General features: G+C 41.7%; 1 long non-coding RNA gene across 1 annotated transcript; it reads left to right on the top strand.

The window, feature by feature from the left end:
- Positions 1-31: 31 nt before the first annotated feature.
- On the top strand, positions 32-9924 carry LOC100851369 (uncharacterized). The gene is made up of 2 exons (XR_233208.5): positions 32-207; positions 9199-9924. It is a non-coding gene; the product is annotated as an uncharacterized lncRNA (long non-coding RNA).
- The last annotated feature ends 8275 nt before the right edge of the window (positions 9925-18199 follow it).

Genomic DNA, 18199 nt, shown 5'->3' with positions numbered 1-18199 from the left:
GCTCCTCCTCTCTCTTCAGCCGGACCCGCCTCTTCCCCCGGCGGCCTAGTCTATGAAGTCTCGCGAGAAGGAGCAGTTCGCGCCGCCAGAACTGAATTGACGATTCTCGATCTGGTCGATCAATGGGGCGGCTCGGTCGGGCTGGGCCTTCTGTCTTCCGGCCGACGCACGTGTAGGCTGCCTGGCGGATGTGGCTCGCTGCCGGAGGTTTGTTCCCTTCGCTTAGACTCACAGGCTCTGTGCTGCGGACTTTTGAGTTTTGTCAGTTTTGTCCTTGAGTTTTGCCACTCCTTCCAAGAGTAGCTTCCGTGTAAATCTTCCAGAGCTTCCCACGATATCAGCCAGGTGGGCACCCCTTTTTTTCCGAGGCCGAGCACCTGCCTTCATCCTCCAAATCTGTGGTTGAACTTGCGCTCAGACTTGGGCCCTGTAGCAGCTCTGGGGACTTGAAGGTGATAAATGAAAATCTGAAAGGAAAACTACGTACTGAGTGCTCATATGTGCCAGGCCCCGTTATTTCCTTTATGTTTGGTATCTTAGCTAGTGGTCAATCTTTTATTAAGTACTTCCTTTTGCAGTTTACAAAAGGTAGTTTGTACAAGATCACAGCGCTAGTAGTGTTAAAACTAGGATTTCTACCCAGATTAGATTGCAAAATGCACTTTGTTAGACAACTGTATTCCCCTTTCCTCCTTTTTTTTTCTTCTGTTTTTTGGCCGCCCCACAGGCATGTGAGATCTTGGTTCCCCTAACAGGAGTGGAACCCCGGCCCCCCTGCAGTGGAAGCATGATGTCTTAACCACTGGAACACCAGGAAAATCCCTTTCCTGCTTTTTCTTGGAACTATAAACCCCTTTTACTTTCCCACAGTCCTTTAAAACCTGACCTCAGTGTCATCCCACATCAGCACATGACTGATTTCAAAAGACCGAATGAAGACAGAATACTTTAAAGAATAATTTCACACAGTGAAAGTAATCCACTCTCCTAGTAGAAAATATAGACAACTGAGTAGAACGTTTGGCTTGTCTTTTGTTCCTTGGTCAGACACTTGCAAATGATTTATTTTCCTTAAATCGGGACAGATTTAGTGTGTCTTAAGGAATAATCAAATGTGTTACATGTACTATAACTTTTTCTAATTAGCACTTAAATGCGTAATTATTAAAAAATATTTTTGCCAGCCATCTCAAACAAACTGTACGTGAACCACCTTTTGGGAAACATTCAGCGATCCTCAAAGGGTGGTCCAAGGACAACGGGAGATTTCCTTACGGTTTAGACAATAAATAAATGAAAACTAATTCATCTAACTCAAAAAGACCATTGCTTATAAACATAACCAGCAACAACAACAAAACTGAAAGAGATTAAAGATGACAATAAAATTTTAATAATAATTAAGGTATCAAGTCTTGGTAGAGACCATGGTAGATAATTCGAGGATAAAACTATTGATGAATCAAATTTCCATGGTAAGTTTTAATAAAACATTGATCTGGGGACTTCCCTGTCAGTCCAGTGATTAAGACTCCACTTTGACTGCAGGGGGCGTGGGTTTGATTCCTGTTAGGGAACTAAGAACCTGCATTCCTTAGCAATACTGCCAAAAATAATAATAAAAATAACAATAACAAAGTTTGAAAATTGATATTAATTTTAGTAAATTAAAAAGGAAATGGGAAGGATTAAATCACTTAAAATCTTCTGTATGGTGATTGATCAAGAATTAAATTGATTTAATTGCTAAGAAGAATGCTTTTTAGATAAAAATTCATTTTGTGTTACTTGGAGTAGATGGTGTATTCATAATTGTGAAATTAAAAGCTCAAGGGCAAAATTTCCACTGGATCCAAATAATTAGCCAAATATTCCTCGCCCAGACTAAAAAGTAAACACACTCAGTATGGCTCGGGGGCTGGGTCCTGGTCCCTGCTTATGGCACCTGTATCTTTGCCCTGTTGGCCTTCCTCTCTGTCTTCTGGCCACAGAAGCCTGAATAGTTCAGCCTGTCTGCTTTACCTCCTCTGCTTCAAGGTCTCAGGCTCTGCTCTGCTCTACCTAGAATGCTCACCTGCTCCCTTTTGGCTGAGTTAGTTCTACTTCAGTAAACAAACGCTTATGTTAGAAAGCCTTTGATGACTCCCAAGACATTCTCTGTGAGTCATTCTCACAGCTTCCGTGCTTCTCCTTCATAGCACTTATCCTGGTTATGACAAAATTTGTTGCAGTCTTTCCCAACTGGTAGGTAGGCACTGTATTGCCAGCGTATATCACTGAACATTGCATGAAGCAGAGACTTATCGGATGGCTAAATGGGTGTCTGCGTGTTACTGAAAGGTGTGGGGTCTGGCTGCTCACTGCTCAAAAGCCAATAAACAGGCCAGGTTGGTGGAAAGGAAAGTTTGCTTTATTTCAGATGCTGACAGCTGGGCAGGAGGGTGGACCTCTATCCCAAGGCCGACTCACCTTGCTGGCAGCCGGTGGGGCAAGAGCTTTTATAGACAGAAGAAGAGGGCTATGTGCAGAAACATCACAGTCAGCTCTGACAGTCATCTTCAAGTTGGTCAGCAGTGGTCTGACTAGTGTCATCTTGGTGGTTTTAGGTACAATTAATATTCAGTTCTAGGGCGGGTTGGTTTCCACTGTGTTGAGGCCAATTCTCGGAATTGTGGCAGCCCATGTCATGGCTACAGTCTGGTCATCAGGTAATTAACTTCTCCACCTGGTAGGGGTTTCAGAATCTATAAGACAGTTCACAAGATATGGCTCAGAATTTTCTCTACAGTGTTAGAGAAAGAACTAAAGGTCCTTGACTATGCTTAATGAGTATATTATTATTATTTGTTCTCCTTTGACTGTTTCCCTGTTTCCACATGTTCTCATTTCTCTGATTAAACTTATGCTTTGACTAAAGTTTTCCACAAACAAAAGTCAGGCTGAGGACACGGGGTGGGGTGGGGAAGGCCCATCACATCCTGCTCCTTTTTATGAAGAGAAGACCAAGAATTGGGAGATGAGGTTTCTAGTCATCTCTACATGGTGTGAAACCAGAAAACAACACAAAGTAATCAAGAGGGTTTGCTCAGGAGCTTGCAAAGGCCAGGGAGACACAGTTCGGTCCCTAGCATTCTCTGTGCTTATAGGAACATGTTTGTCCTGATTACTTTAGCTGGTAAATCAGATGAGGTTTGCGTTGATGAACGTATTGTCCTTATCAGATCACCACCTATCAGCTTAGGTGTTGGACCACCTTTCTGTCATTTGAGGAATTTATTCTGTGGATCCCATAGTAGGAAGAACTGTTCAAACATCTGGTCTGTTAAAGAACAAATGAAGACATTCCTTAAGCCTCAAGTCACCAGGAGCCACTTTTATGGGGGCATGCTGAATGGTAAATTTGTCACCAACTTGATTTGCATTTAGAGGCTGCTTTTTCACATGGGGTAAACCTGGAGAGGTGACTTCCCTCTATTCTGAGAGTACTGGTCTATGAGTTAGGCTCTCTGAGGTTGCAAGGAAACAAAATGCTGAGATCACTTGGGGTGGTTATTAAGAATCACAAAAAAGTAAGAAATTGCACAAATATCTAAGAGCCAGATGACTTTTCATGTATACAGATAGGGTATCTCTGAGTTACCAATCTCATATCTTAGTTTATCGCTGTTTCTATGCATTCCACCAAGCTGGCATTTGATTCTCTTTATCTCTTTCAGCTGATTTTTCTTCTTTCTACATCTTAGCTTTGGCTGGCATCCTTTTCTCTATGTCTTTTAGTTTTCCCACCCCCTTCAGAATGAGTCTCTGTGTGTTTCATTCTTAAACATCCCCAAAAAAGGGTCTGGTTCATTCAATATATTGCTGTCTAACAACTCTCCTCCCACCCCAGGTTTGACTGAATTCTCATCAAGGATACTACAAGCTTCTGTGGCTGCCTAGGCTGAAACAAGACTTCCTGGTGCACTTAATGGTGACCAGTGGACTAGGATCATCTGTGACTTTAGTATAAAGAAAGCTTTGCAGCTGTTTCGTGTGAAAATGAGCACTGCATGTGCCTGACATTCAGAGTTTCATCACTAGTCCAGTCAATTTGTCCAAGGCTAGGCTATAGTTAGCGTCTCCCTTAAAGCCTTTCTGGATCCACGCAAAGTGAAAAGAGATGTATACTTAATTGTAGGCTTCCCAGGTGGCGCTAGTGGTAAAGAATCCACCTGCCAATCCAGAAGAGTCAAGAGACAAGGGTTCAATCCCTGGTTTGGGAAGATCCCCTGGAGGAGAAAATGGCAACCCACTGCAGTATTCTTGCCTGAAAAATTCCATGGATAGAGGAACCTGGCGGGTTATAGTCCATGGGATTGCAAAGAGCTGGACACACAGCACACGCAGCACAACACACAGTTAATCACTTCTTGGTTATTACCATTCTGAGAATGGAGGTCGTGGACTGGATGAAAGTGATCGTTTCCCCCTCACTGTAAATGTTGGCTTAGTTGTCCCATGACTATTTATAATTGAACTGGTTCAGTTACAGGGATGAGAAAGGTGAAATGGAGTGAAACAATGTATTTAAATTCTATTCTGAGGCCTTAGATCTCTAGAGATTGATGAAATCTCTTAGATGAGAGAGAAGTTCCCCTTCAGCTGTTATGAATGGATTGTTGATAAACTAAAACTATGTTTATCAGTCCCTCTCTTAGTAAAATTAGAAGTTACTGCCTTAGTTCTGCTAGGATTGGCACGCTGGTGTGGTTCTCAGACCAGAGAGCTGAAACTGTATGTCCAGGTTTCCTTGCAGTTATATACGGATGTGAGAGTTGGACCATAAAGAAGGCTGAGCACTGAAGAATTGATGCTTTTGAACTGTGGTGCTGGAGAAGACTCTTGAGAGTTTCTTGGACTGTGAGGAGATCCAACCAGTCCATCCTAAAGGAAATCAATCCTTAATATTCATTGGAAGGACTGATGCTGAAGCTGAAACTCCACTTTGGCCACCTGATGGGAAGAGCTGACTCACTGGAAAAGACCCTGATGCTGGGAAAGATTGAGGGCAGGTGGAGAAGGGGGCACCAGAGGATGAGATGGTTGGATGGCATCACCAACTCAAAGAACATGAGTTGGAGCAAACTCTGGGAGATAGTGAAGGACAGGGAAGCCTGAGTGACTGAACAACAGCAACTTGCAGTTATGATTCAGGACATAAATAAGTCTCCACCAGTCAGAGACCTTATGTGAGGGTTGCAAGGTGGTGGGGAGACAGAGTCTGTTTTCATGCTGCTTTGCTCTTCCAGCAAGCAGAGTCATGAGCTGATGCCGTTTTGGCATTACTGGTCCACTAGTTACTCTGCGTGCAGGGGCAGCTGTGGTGATGGCGAAGGCTTCTTATCCTGGCTTCCTGCTCTTTGCATCACAGCTGCAGTGGTGTGTTCTTGATCTCAGGCTGTCCAGTGGTGAGTCCTGATTCCAATCTTTCTGATCATACAGGAAATATAAGCTCCCAAGGTGGGTCAGTTCTGAGACACCTAGGATTTATTCCTGGAGGCCCACCTGAGAATTTGCTTCTCCATTCGTCCATGGTGGACTTCTGAAGCATCTGATTCCTTGTATGAAACCTTTTCTGTTTCTGATACCTAGAGTGGTTTCTGTTTCCTACATGGAATGCAGATGGAAGCAATTGCTGTGTTTGTGATAGTGGGTGGGCTGAGGGCTGATAGTTTAGGAGTCCTAAACTGAGACAATTATTATTCTCCAAGAGGCTACCTGGATTCGTATTCTTGGAAATGAGAGTTCCAAGAAAGCAAGCAGAAATGGGCAAGGGCCTTGTCAAATCTGCTGCTATCACACTGGCCAAAGTAGGTCCACGCCCAGGGTCAGTATAGGAGGGCAGCCTCAAAGGGTGTAGACAGAAGGAAGCATGAAAATTGAGGACAAGCGTGCAGTCAGTGTACCAAAGGAACCAATTTACTGTGTAGGATTCACTGGAAAGCAGCATTGCTTAAATTAAAATTTTCTTTTAGTGCACAACTGATATTTTTTGTTTCCTTGAGCTGCAGTGAATGGCTGCTAACATCTATATTGAAAAGATTCAGGCTGAAAATTAGCATGGTAGTTCTTTGCACTGTAGAACTTTGGTGTCTTAGTTCAGTTTAGATCAGTCGCTCAGTTCTGTCCGATTCTTTGCGACCCCATGAATCATAGCATGCCAGGCCTCCCTGTCCACCACCAACTCCCAGAGTTCACCCAAACTCATGTCCATCAAGTCGATGATGCCATCCAGCCATCTCATCCTCTGTCGTCCCCTTCTCCTCCTGCTTCCAAATCCCTCGCAGCATCAGAGTCTTTTCCAATGAGTCAACTCTTCCCATGAGGTGGCCAAAGTACTGGAGTTTCAGCCTTAGCATCATTCCTTCCAAAGAACACCCAGGACTAATCTCTTAGAATGGACTGGTTGGATCTCCTTGAAGTCCAAGGGACTCTCAAGAGTCTTCTCCAACACCACAGTTCAAAAGCATCAATTCTTCGGTGCTCAGCTTTCTTCACAGTCCAACTCTCACATCCATACATGACTGCTGGAAAAACCATAGCCTTGACTAAACGGACCTTTGTTGGCAAAGTAATGTCTCTGCTTTTGAATATGCTATCCAGGTTGGTCAAAACTTTCCTTCCAAGGAGTAAGCCTCTTTTAATTTCATGGCTGCAATCACCATCTGCAGTGATTTTGGAGCCCCCAAAATAAAGTCTGACACTATTTCCACTGTTTCCCCATCTATTTCCCATGAAGTGATGGGACCGGATGCCATGATCTTTGTTTTCTGAATGTTGAGCTTTAAGCCAACTTTTTCACTCCCCTCTTTCACTTTCATCAAGAGGCTTTTGAGTTCCTCTTCACTTTCTGCCATAAGGATGGTGTCATCTGCATATCTGAGGTTATTGATATTTCTCCCGGCAATCTTGATTCCAGCTTGTGATTCTTCTAGCCCAGTGTTTCTCATGATGTACTCTGCATAGAAGTTAAATAAGCAGGGTGACAATATACAGCCTTGATGAACTCCTTTTCCTATTTGGAACCAGTCTGTTGTTCCATGTCCAGTTCTAACTGTTGCTTCCTGACTTGTATATAGGTTTCTCAAGAGGCAGGTCAGGTGGTCTGGTATTCCCATCTCTTTCAGAATTTTCCACAGTTTATTGTGATCTACACAGTCAAACGCTTTGGCATAGTCAATAAAGCAGAAATAGATGTTTTTCCAGAACTCTCTTGCTTTTTCGATGATCCAGCAGATGTTGGCAATTTGATCTCTGGTTCCTCTGCCTTTTCTAAAACCAGCTTGAACATCTGGAAGTTCACAGTTCACATATTGCTGAAACCTGGCTTAGAGAATTTTGAGCGTTACTTTACTAGCGTGTGAAATGAGTGCAATTGTGCAGTAGTTTGAGTCTTACTTTTCCCTTTATTTATATTTTGAAGAGATGCAGAACTTTTAAGGAGGCACAATATTGGTGCTTCCTGAAGATATTGAGATGTTTGCCTTGGTTAGTTCCTCAACTTTCTCAGCTTTTACTTTACTACACAGACTATCTTCACCCTGGATTCTTGTTTGAGAATATAACTTTTAACCATCTTTTGTCAAGTTCTTATCAAAAGCTCAGTTGCAAAAATTAACATTTGAGGGAAATTCCATTTAGGTAATAAGTTTTGCCCTGGGATCAAGCCAGAGAATCAACATTCTAGTTCTTTGGAGGACTGAGTCTGACAAAATGCATTTTTGGTATCATACCATTATCTTATATGGGTTGGCCAAAAAGTTCGTTAGGTTTTTTCCCATAATGTTATCATGGAGTAGCAAAGGAATAAAGAATAGTAAAGGAACGGCCAGTTGTAACGGCTTCTTAACTTTATTCTGGGCCTGTTTTTGTGGATGTCAAGCATTTCGTTACACAGTATCCTTTTTATATGCGTGTGTGTTTAGTCGTGCCTGACTTTTTTTGGCCGTATGGACTGTAGCCCACCAGGCTTCTCTGTCCATGGGATTTTCCAGGCAAGAATACTAGAGTGGATTGCCATTTCCTCCTCCAGGGGATTTTTCCAATCCGGGGATTGAACCTGTGGCTCCTGCAGTTCCTGCATTGGCAGGTGGATTCTCTACCACTGAGTCACCTGGGAAGCCCTTTTTATATGTCCTGTGGGGAAAATTAATCATTCAACCATTGTTTTTATCTTATGATCCCAATGAGTCCTACAACTTCTTCATTTCTCTGTTAAATTACTAGAAACTTTGAGCCAGTGTGTAGCACAGCTCTACCAACTATATGGTGTGACGTTTCTGTAGACTACTCACTAGTTGGTTTTATTGTTTTCTTCTTTCTTATTTTGCCCAGACCATCTCAACTTAAAAAAAAATCTTTATCAATGTTATTTATTTTTATAAGTCACATCAAATCCTTTATGGTATGAGCTGAGTATTTTTTAAAGTGCTAGTTTATGGGTTTACAGATACATTAGGGATGATTAAAGGAGTTAGAGGCTTTATTGCAGAATGACCTTTTCCCTTTCTTTCTTCCTTCGTTTCTTTTCTTACTAATTTAAATAGAGAAATTGACAGTTTTGCTAGAAACACTACCACACTATAAGTAACACAAAACCAAAGTGTAAAACAAGCTTGAGACCTTCTTACATAACCATACATTAATTCCATTGAAAACAATGAAGGGCTGGGACTTCCTTGGCGGTCCAGTGGTTAAGACTTCGTGCTTCCATTTAGGAAGGTGCAGGTTCCATCCTTGTTCAGAGAATTAAGGTCCCACATGTTCAGAGAATTAAGGTCCCACATGACATGGGGGGAATCAAGGATGATTGTAGAATTATTTTCTTAAGACACACACATTCATTAATTCATGTAAAACAGGGCCCAATTTTGTCTAGTTATTTAGCACATGAGCTAGTACTTATTTCTGTGGCTGGATTAGCAAGGTTGCTTGATATTTCAAATGCTTATCGGCCATCATCATTCTCACTGGTCCTATTCTTAATGTTTTGGCTATTTTTGTTACAATGATTTCTACTGGGATTTTCATTAGGATCAGTCATTAGTCTCAGGGGAATAAAATTAAGAAGGATCTATGTGTCTATTTATGAAATGGTTGGGTAGAGCAACTACATTTTCTCATTGCTATCTGACGGGGCTGTTTTCTCTTCCTTAACAGACATTCACTCTTCTGAATCTATTCCAAGCTGCACTGCTGAGATGAAAGTTAAATTGCTTCAGGAATCTTGATGAAGAAGAAGGAGACAGGCTACCAAAAGTCCCTTCCAATATATATACATATATATATTTTTGTTTTGGTCCCCCTACGACATCATCCAGGGATCTTTGACAACTTAAGAAAACAGTTTAACAACAGTTAGAAATTAACTTCCTGAGATGAATAAGGAAATGTACTTAGAAAGGCTAGAAAGCAATACGTGTCAGAACATGCAAGGCAAGGTTTGAAGCATGTAAAAACACACAGTCACTCAAGATGATTCTCATACTTTGCAAAAATTACAAAGGAAAAAGGAAAAAAAAAAGTAGCAAGGAAAATACGTGTCTCCAAGCCTATGCACTTTCTCCTTCCTTGAAATCTGGAATGACTCTTAGGCCTTTGCTTGGGGCCTTTGGACTGAGAATTGTGAAATAATGCAGCTCATTCCTAGAAGCTTTATCTTGTGGTTTCTCAGACAGATCAAATGCCAACAGGTGTGGGCAAACGCAAGCCAAGAACAATCAGACCAAGTGACAGATAACAGCCAGACAGACAAGGACACGACATACTTAAAGGAAATTTGAAAAACTAGAGAAACATAATTGGGGCTATTTAGTGAAGCCATTGCATATATCAGTGTTTTAAAGTGATCATTGGCTATAAATAAAGAAAATAACAATTCTTGCATTTCTTTAAGTGGTCATTGAGTATATGAAATACATTTAAGTTCTGTCAAAAACAATGGCAAATTTTGGAACATTTTCTGATTTTGGTTCTTGATGGAGCTTCACTTGTCTGGAAAATTCGTTTGTAAAAACAACCTCATTCCTCTCATATTATATATGACTGAAAGGCCATTGTATTTAACGTTGTGTGTGTGTGTGTGTGTGTGTGTGTGTGTGTGTGTGTGTGCATGCTCAGTAGCTAGTCATGCCTAACCCTTTGTGGACCCCCTGGACTGTAGCCCACCAGGCTCCTCCATCCATTAATTACATGCTAATGACATGGTCAGGCTTCCCTCGTGGCTCAGGGGTGAAGAATTTGCCTGCCAATGAAGGAGACGCAGGAGACACAGGTTAGATCCCTGGGTTGGGAAGATTCCCTGGAGGAGGAAATGGCAACCCACTCCGGTATTCTTGCCTGGGAAATGTCATGGACAGAGGAGCATGGCAGGCTACAGTTCATGGGGTTGCAAAGAGTTGGACACAACTCACCATACCGAATAACAACAACAACAAATGACGTGGTTAGTGTGTTGTTTGAAGCAATGTTGTGACAACTGTGATGCAGGATCATAACTCTCTATCACTCTATGTGAAAGACAACTATGGTAGTTAAATTCTTTCAGTGCAAGGCAACTAGACAGTGCAGATAACTGAACCGTCAGTAGTCACATGGGATGTGGTGGCAGATATTACACTGTGCCCTCCTCCAACCTCTTCCCATAAGACCGACAACTGTGGTCCTGTGTTTCATCAAAAATAGGGTAGGGAAAATGTAGAAGAGCAGCAGAGAGAAATGAACCTTGGAAATCTCTGCGCCAGTTACTGCCACTGGCAACCTCCGAGCACTTCGGGGCAGGTCAGTGGCCTATTTGCCGAGGTGCTGATTGAAACTCTGGGACACTGGTTCTTTCCCTTAATACAAAGCCAATTTTGAGCCAAGCCATTTAAGACCTTTTGAAAATGGACTCGAAAATAGCATGTGATATCCAGAGGAAAAAATAAACCATGATTTAGTAAATGAAATGATCCTCGGAGTAAGGATTGCTTTATACGGCATTCTCCCAGAAACGAAGCGCACAGATGATCAAGTGTGGCCAGGAAAAAAAAAAAAATCCTTGATGCACCCGTGTGAGTTCCAACCTAAATGCATTTCTCAATGTTTCCACCTCAGTGTTTGCTGCTCACCTGCTTTGGGAAGTAGGTGGAGGGAGTCTCAGCAGGTGTGGGAAATAGGAAATCCACTTACCCAAAGATGCGCCAGGAGAAAGTAAGAAATGTTTTTGTCATTTGTGATCATGGTGCTTGGGATTGCCCTTTCAAATTCGCTTTGCCATAGGCAGATGGCAAAAATCAAGAATGGTGGACAGGGCTGGCCTACGATTTGATTTTGGTTTAGTTGATGATAATGATGATAAGGAAGATATCACAGTAAAACATGCCCCACGGTGATGAGAATTTGGCTTTATGGTGATTGACAATTGAGCCCTGTCCCCTGGTTGGGCCTCGTTCTTTCTACAATAATCTTGACCCTGAATTTTATAAGAAGGAACATTTTGGACCTCTCAATATTAAACACCTGGGTTTAAGGGTGATGTTGTCACCTCTTACTGAGTGTTTACTCTGGGCCACGTCTTCCTGGTACTGAGCCCTTCACATTTAATCATCATAGCCAGCCTAATGGAAAGCCTCTAATGCCTTCACATTGGACTTAAAATAAAAACGAAGCTCTATTACGGGGCCTCGAAGGCTCAGCATGATCTAGTTCCTATCTACTGCTTGTCCTGCTCTGCTTTTTGAATGTATCATTTATTTATTCATTCATTCAAATTTTTGGCCTCCCTTGCAGCGTGGGGGATCCTAGTTCCCTAACCAGGGATCAAACACACACCCCCTACTTTGACAGCACAGAGTCTTAACCACTGGACCACCAGGGAAGTCCCTGTCCTGCTTCCTTTTCACTCACTCTGCCACAGTCACACAGGGCTCTGTTTTGTTCTTGGAACATGCAAGCTCATTCTCACCTTTCCACCAGCTGTTCCCTCTGCCTGGACGGCTCTTCTAGACCTCAGCATGGATGGCTCCTCTTGTCATTCATTCCCAGATTAAATCTCACCTCCCAGAAAAGGTTTCTTTGACAACTCCATCTGAAGCATCTACTTAATACCTCTTTCACATTACACTGTTTTATCATGACATCCAATATGCCCTGAAAATGTTTGTGTTAATTAATTAAAACTGTCTCCAGCAATGTAATATGAAAATTGTTGCTGTTCAGTCACTCAGTTGTGTCCGACTCTTTGCAACCCCATGGAATGCAGCACGCCAGGCCTCCCTGTCCATCACCAACTCCTGGAACTTGCTCAAACTCATGTCCATTGAGTTGGTGATGCCATCCAACCATCTTATCCTCTGTCATCCCCTTCTCCTCCTGCCCTCAATCTTTCCCAGCATCAGGGTCTTTTCCAATGAGTCAGCTCTTCCCATCAGGTGGCCAAAGTACTGGAGCTTCAGTTTCAGCATCATGTAATGTAATCTTCCTGAGGATTTGGACCAAACATGTTCTTTATTATTATATTTCCAGATCTTAGAACAGTGTTTAGCACACGGTAGGGATTCAATCAATGAATGAACTCCAAATTTTGGATCAGGAAGCTGAAGCACAAAGAGGTTAAGTTATCTGTTTTATGCCACACAGCTTCTAAAGTCTTGTGCAGTATCTATTCAGGCTTAATTCCAAAGCCAATTTTTTAAAACCACCCCGCTTTAAGACACTGATTAAGAGATCTCTTTACAGAAAACCTGGACTCATGTAGGGGTAAGAGGTGAAGACTAAACTGAGATGCCCAGGAGAGGGATTCCGGTTGTGTTTAATCTGCTAACTAAGTTAATTTGTTAACTTATTGAACCACTCTATTGAACCACTTTATTGAACCACTATGCATTAAATACTGCCCATATTTCTCAAAAAGTGCTGAATTTCAAGATTATGCACTCAGGAGAGAGCAAAGTGGGAAAAATATTTCAATTTTGTTCTAATAGTTTTGATCAAGATAGATGCTTTTATTTTTTCCAGCAGTTTAACTATGAAAAGTGAAGTTTAAATAGACAAACAACTCAGGCTGTTCTAAATATGCTTGATTAAGAAAGTTAAGCATAAGCATAAATATCAAATAAATACTATCACTTTTTATTATGCTCTCCTGCAAGTGTTTATTTTAAAATATGTAATCCATTTTTCACAAAAAGCACACAAGTTTGCAGACTTGCATTATATTTTTCATCATGTTTTGAATTATGTGTGAGGGATAAATATAATTTCTAGGTTCTTGTAAGCTCTTCTCATAAGCTCTCCTTAAGTTATTTCACATCCTGCAAAGTTTAATTTAAGCACGTTAGTTTTATTTGATAGTCTAAAAGGAATGAAATTGGTTTTAAGATAAATTATGCTGCAAATAATAAAAATGCTAATAGGAAATGTATTCCATAACACTAATGCTATATTTCTTGAGGCTACTGAAGCCCAGTTACTACTATCATTACAGACAATCTTAGGTTACAGTTGATCAATTTAGGAAAGGAGTTTTGGTGACCCCAGGGAAAGTGCCTGTGTGTGTGTGTGTTGAAGAAGGCAGGGCCAGTCCACCTTTTGTGATCCTGCTTTCTCTGATCTCATTATGACGTGAACTTTCCTTCGTTTCCTTTTTCTTTAGTTTGGAATCTTGGGATGTGACTGACTGTACCAGTGAGTCAGTTACCTTTTTCTTTTTTTGCAACAGAGAGAACTAACAAGATACTGGTGCTGGGAATACTGGGCCTGGGTATCCCAGAGGAACCTCTTCTCCCTAAATGAAGAAGTTGAGGAAGGCTGCTTATTCTCGTTGGGGAAAATGAGGTGGGCTCCTGAGATTCCAAGTTGGAAGTATTATGGGCCTTTTCCTATAAAAATACTGTTACATATTATTTTGATAGAGTAGAAATAATTGTATTGTTAATAGTCTGTCGCAGATCCATTTTAGGTTAATGCATATTTGTATAGTTGCAAGCTGGTCCAGGAACAAATGAGAAAAGATGTCTAACATCAACAATTCTAAACAACCAACATATCAACTGCCTCTGGGAAGTTAACCCATTCCTAAGTCGACAGCTGCTTATCGTTCTGAACTTGACACCATTAAGTTTCTAGCTGATGAACATTTGTAGTCTTAAAAGTTCTTGACCTCATCTGCTAGGTTGGTCTTAGACACACGAACGAAGTGTTAACCTCATAAAGAAATCATACTGAAACAAACAGCATAGATCTCTAAGTTGAATCTCACCTTGTGCTGTCTTCACATAGGATTTATAAAAAGGGTGTTTCTGAGCTATTCAAAGGGTGAAAGAAAAAAAGATGGAAAATGGAAGGAAGGAAGGAAGGAAGAAAAAGCCAGAGGGAAGAAAAGAAAGAATTGACATGACCTAAAAATAGCTTTCACATTATTAAACCTGTTCCCTTGCCCTAATTTCCATCCTCACTGAATCCACGGTGAAAGTTGTAAGTGCAATAATGTGAAATGTAACTCATTCATTCATTGTTATTTTTAGACTCCTCTGTGCCTATTTTTCTTAAAAGGTTACTAAGTAGCCAGCAGAGGGTGCTCTTTCCCTAATTTAAGTCTTTCCCACAAGGACGAAACCGAAAAGCGAGGCATTGCTTTGTAAGACCAAAAACTGTCCTTCAGGGAAAAGAGGTGAAGGACCTACAACCTCTCTTTTCTTTCCTCTTCCCAGTGTTACAAGATGGAATATATAAAAACGCATAGGAAGTGCAGTCTCTCTCAGCTTTTTTGCTAATTGAAAAATCTAATCTTGATGGTTTCTGTTCTTCAGTGGAGCTAGGATTATCAAGCCTGTTCCTCTCTCGTAAACGGATGATTTTTCAATTTGCTGCATCCCGGGAGCTTCCTGTTTCCTCAACCTGTGTGTGTGTATTCTTCCCTTCTTCCTATACCATTACTGTCCAAAAGAGATATAATACAATCTGCATGCATAATTTAAAAAGTTTTCCATAGTCACATTAGAAAAGTAAAATGAAACAGGTGAAATTAATTTTAAAATATATTTTATTTATTCCAATGTATCGAGTTTTAGGGCTTCCCTAGTGGCTTAAAGGTAAAGAATCTGCCTGCCAATGCAAGAGATGGGTTCAATCCCTGGATTGATCCCCTGGAGAAGAAAATGGCAAACTATTCCAGTGTTCTTGCCTGGGAAATCCCATGGACAGAACGAGCTTTATGACCATGGGGTCACAAAAGACTCAAACATGACTGAGCAACTAGACAACAACAAAAATCCAGTTTTTATCATTTTAATGTGTAGCTATTATAAAAATGGGGCTTCCCTTGTAGTTCAGTCAGTAAAGAATCCTCCTGCAATGCAGGAATCCACCTCGAATGCAGAAGACCCAGGTTTGGTTCATGGGTTGGGAAGATCCCCTGGAGAAGGAAATGGCAACCCACTCCAGTAATCTTGCCTGGAAAATCCCATGGTTGGAGGAGCCTGGTAGGCTACAGTCCATGGGGTCGCAAGAGTCGGACATGACTTAGCGACTAAACCACAGTATGAAAATATTAACAAGACATTTTTTTATTATTTTTTGGTACTGAGTCTTTTAAACCCAGTGTGTATTTTACACTTATGGCACAATTCAACTTGACCTATCACTTTCAACTGCTCAATAGTCACATGTGATCAATGGTTACAGTATTGGACAGTCCAACTCTATACCTTTCCAGTTTCTTTCATCATTTCCCCATCCCAGACAAAACTGGTAGGAAATAGTATATTACAAAATGATGCTATGTCTGCTGGGACTCTTTATGTCTAATCATCTACGAAGGAAACATGACAAATGACTTGCATTGCTTTGAGTTATGGTCATTTACGCATTCTGAGATCTTTAAATAGAAAGTAAATAATATTTCCTAGACTGTCATTTTTTAAGTGGCTCCAATAGGAAGTGTAGATTTGACTCAAAACCTTCAGTTTTATTTTTCTGAGTGTCTGTTTTCAAATACGTAACTACCATCTATTGTATATTACCTATAAACCAGGCTGTGCGTGCTCAGTCACTCAGTTGTGTCCGACTCTTTGTGACCTGATGGACTGTAGCCCACCAGGCTCTTCTGTCCATGGGATTTTCCAGGCAAGAATACTGGAGTGAGTTGCCATTTTCTACTCCCGGGGATCTTCCTGACTCAGGGGTTGAACTCACCTCTCCTGCATTGGATTCCTTACCACTGAGTCACCTGAGAGGCCCTCATATACCAAGGACTTGGTGCAAATTATTTATCTGGATGATTCATTTAATTGTCACAATAGCCCTTTGGGTTAGTTACTATTATTAATATTATTACTTCTATTTTAAAGATGAGGAGACTAAGGACAGGAAGGGTTAGGGAGTCATCCCAAGTGACCAGCCAGGACATGGCAGAGAAGGGATTTCACGCTGGGTCTGCAGGACTTCAGCTCCCAGCTTCTTTAACTCTGTGCTTGGTATTTCCCAAGTTGTGAGTATATTAACTGCAAGTTTAGGTTGTAGGTAGGGCTTCCCATGTGGCTCAGATGGTAAAGAATCTGCCTGGAGTGTGGGAGACCTGGGTTCAATCCCTGGGTCGGGAAGATCCCCTGGAGAAAGGAATAACTACCTGCTCCAGTGTTCTTGCCTGGAGAATTCCATGGACAGAGGAGCCTGGTGGGCTATAGTCCATGGGGTTGCAAAGAGCCAGACTTGACCGAGTGACTAACACGTTAGGATGCTGGTAAAGAGTAGAATTCTACAGATGGAAGTAATCCTAGAGTTCCTATAATCAGTTTTCTGTTTCATAGGGAACAAACACATACACATACTCAAGAACCCAAACCTGAGGCTGAGGGAGACTGAGTCATTTCTCCTTTGACTATTCAGGTCTGGAACCCAGGCTTTCTGACTCCAAGCCCAGTGCTCTTTCCTCGGATTAAAATATCTCCAGAGTTGGACCCCAGTCTATCCATCCTCTCTCAAAAGGAGGCAAGAGGTTTCAAATTCTTGTCAGGATGAAACAGAACTGACATCAGAAGGTTTGTTTGAGGTCATTTTTCTCATGGTGACTTTCATTTGGCCTTGGTCTTTATTTAGCACTTCAGTTTTATGCTCTGTGACAAGTTTGGCCATGTCAGAGGACCGTCCAAAGGTCAGCAAGCTGGCTGCTGGCGATGGGATGCTCCCTCAGAAGCCAAAGTCTATTACTGTGCCGTGGAAATCCCCAGCTCACCTCTGCAGGACGATTGCGTCTTCTCTCTGGAAGTTGTGGGCGTTGCAGGCTTTCTGCACCCTGCCCCCTGGAAGCCTGATGCCAGCCATTCAGCACTTCATACTGTGGGGACCTGGGTCACGGCAGGTCGAAAGCTCTCTGGTGCTCTGAGCATCCTCTGATTTGCTTTCGTTTTCCTGTCGGGGGGTTGTGGTCTAGAGGACAAAGACTGTTCTTGAATTGGTTAATCGTGCTATTTTTTCCTTCTCTGATTTGAGTACAAATCTCCCCGACATCTTGCCTAAGGCTCATGATAATGCCCAGATAGCTTTTATTTCCAAGTAATAGCTCATGCCAACATCTGTAAATAGGCTTCTTCTAATCTTAGATGTATGACACATTTTTCATATTAAACAGAATGTTGAAGTATTCCTACCATGATAACTTTTTAGCTAATCTTGAATTTGTTCCAAGAACAATGATACTGTTCAAGGCTAGACACATCCCTTCCATCACCTGCTTAAAAAGATAATTTTCTTTATCTATAAAAAGGGAGGATATGGGTTTAAGTTTCAGCTGTGCCACTTAGCAGCAGTGACCTTGAGCACACTGAGTGATCTCTGTGAATTTCATTTCCCTTACCGGGTATACCAGGTATATGAGAATGACGATAGTTACCTTCCTCATAGGATTAAGGTGAAGAGCAAATGACACATATGAATGTGCTTTGTAAAGCATAAACTATGCAAATCTTCAGCTCAATTCAGTTGCTTAGTCATGTCTAACTCTTTGTGACCCCATGGACTGCAGCACGCCAGGCTTCCCTGTCCATCACCGACGCCCGGAGCTTACTCAAACTCATGTCCATTGAGTCGGTGATGCCATCCATCCATCTCGTCCTCTGTTGTCCCCTTCTCCTCCCGCCTTCAATCTTTCCCAGCATTGTGGTCTTTTCCAGTGAGTCAGTTC

Source organism: Bos taurus, chromosome 1, assembly GCF_002263795.3.
Source record: "Bos taurus isolate L1 Dominette 01449 registration number 42190680 breed Hereford chromosome 1, ARS-UCD2.0, whole genome shotgun sequence".
In the NCBI taxonomy this organism is placed as follows: Eukaryota; Metazoa; Chordata; class Mammalia; order Artiodactyla; family Bovidae; genus Bos; species Bos taurus.
This window is presented reverse-complemented; position numbering and strand designations above follow the sequence as displayed.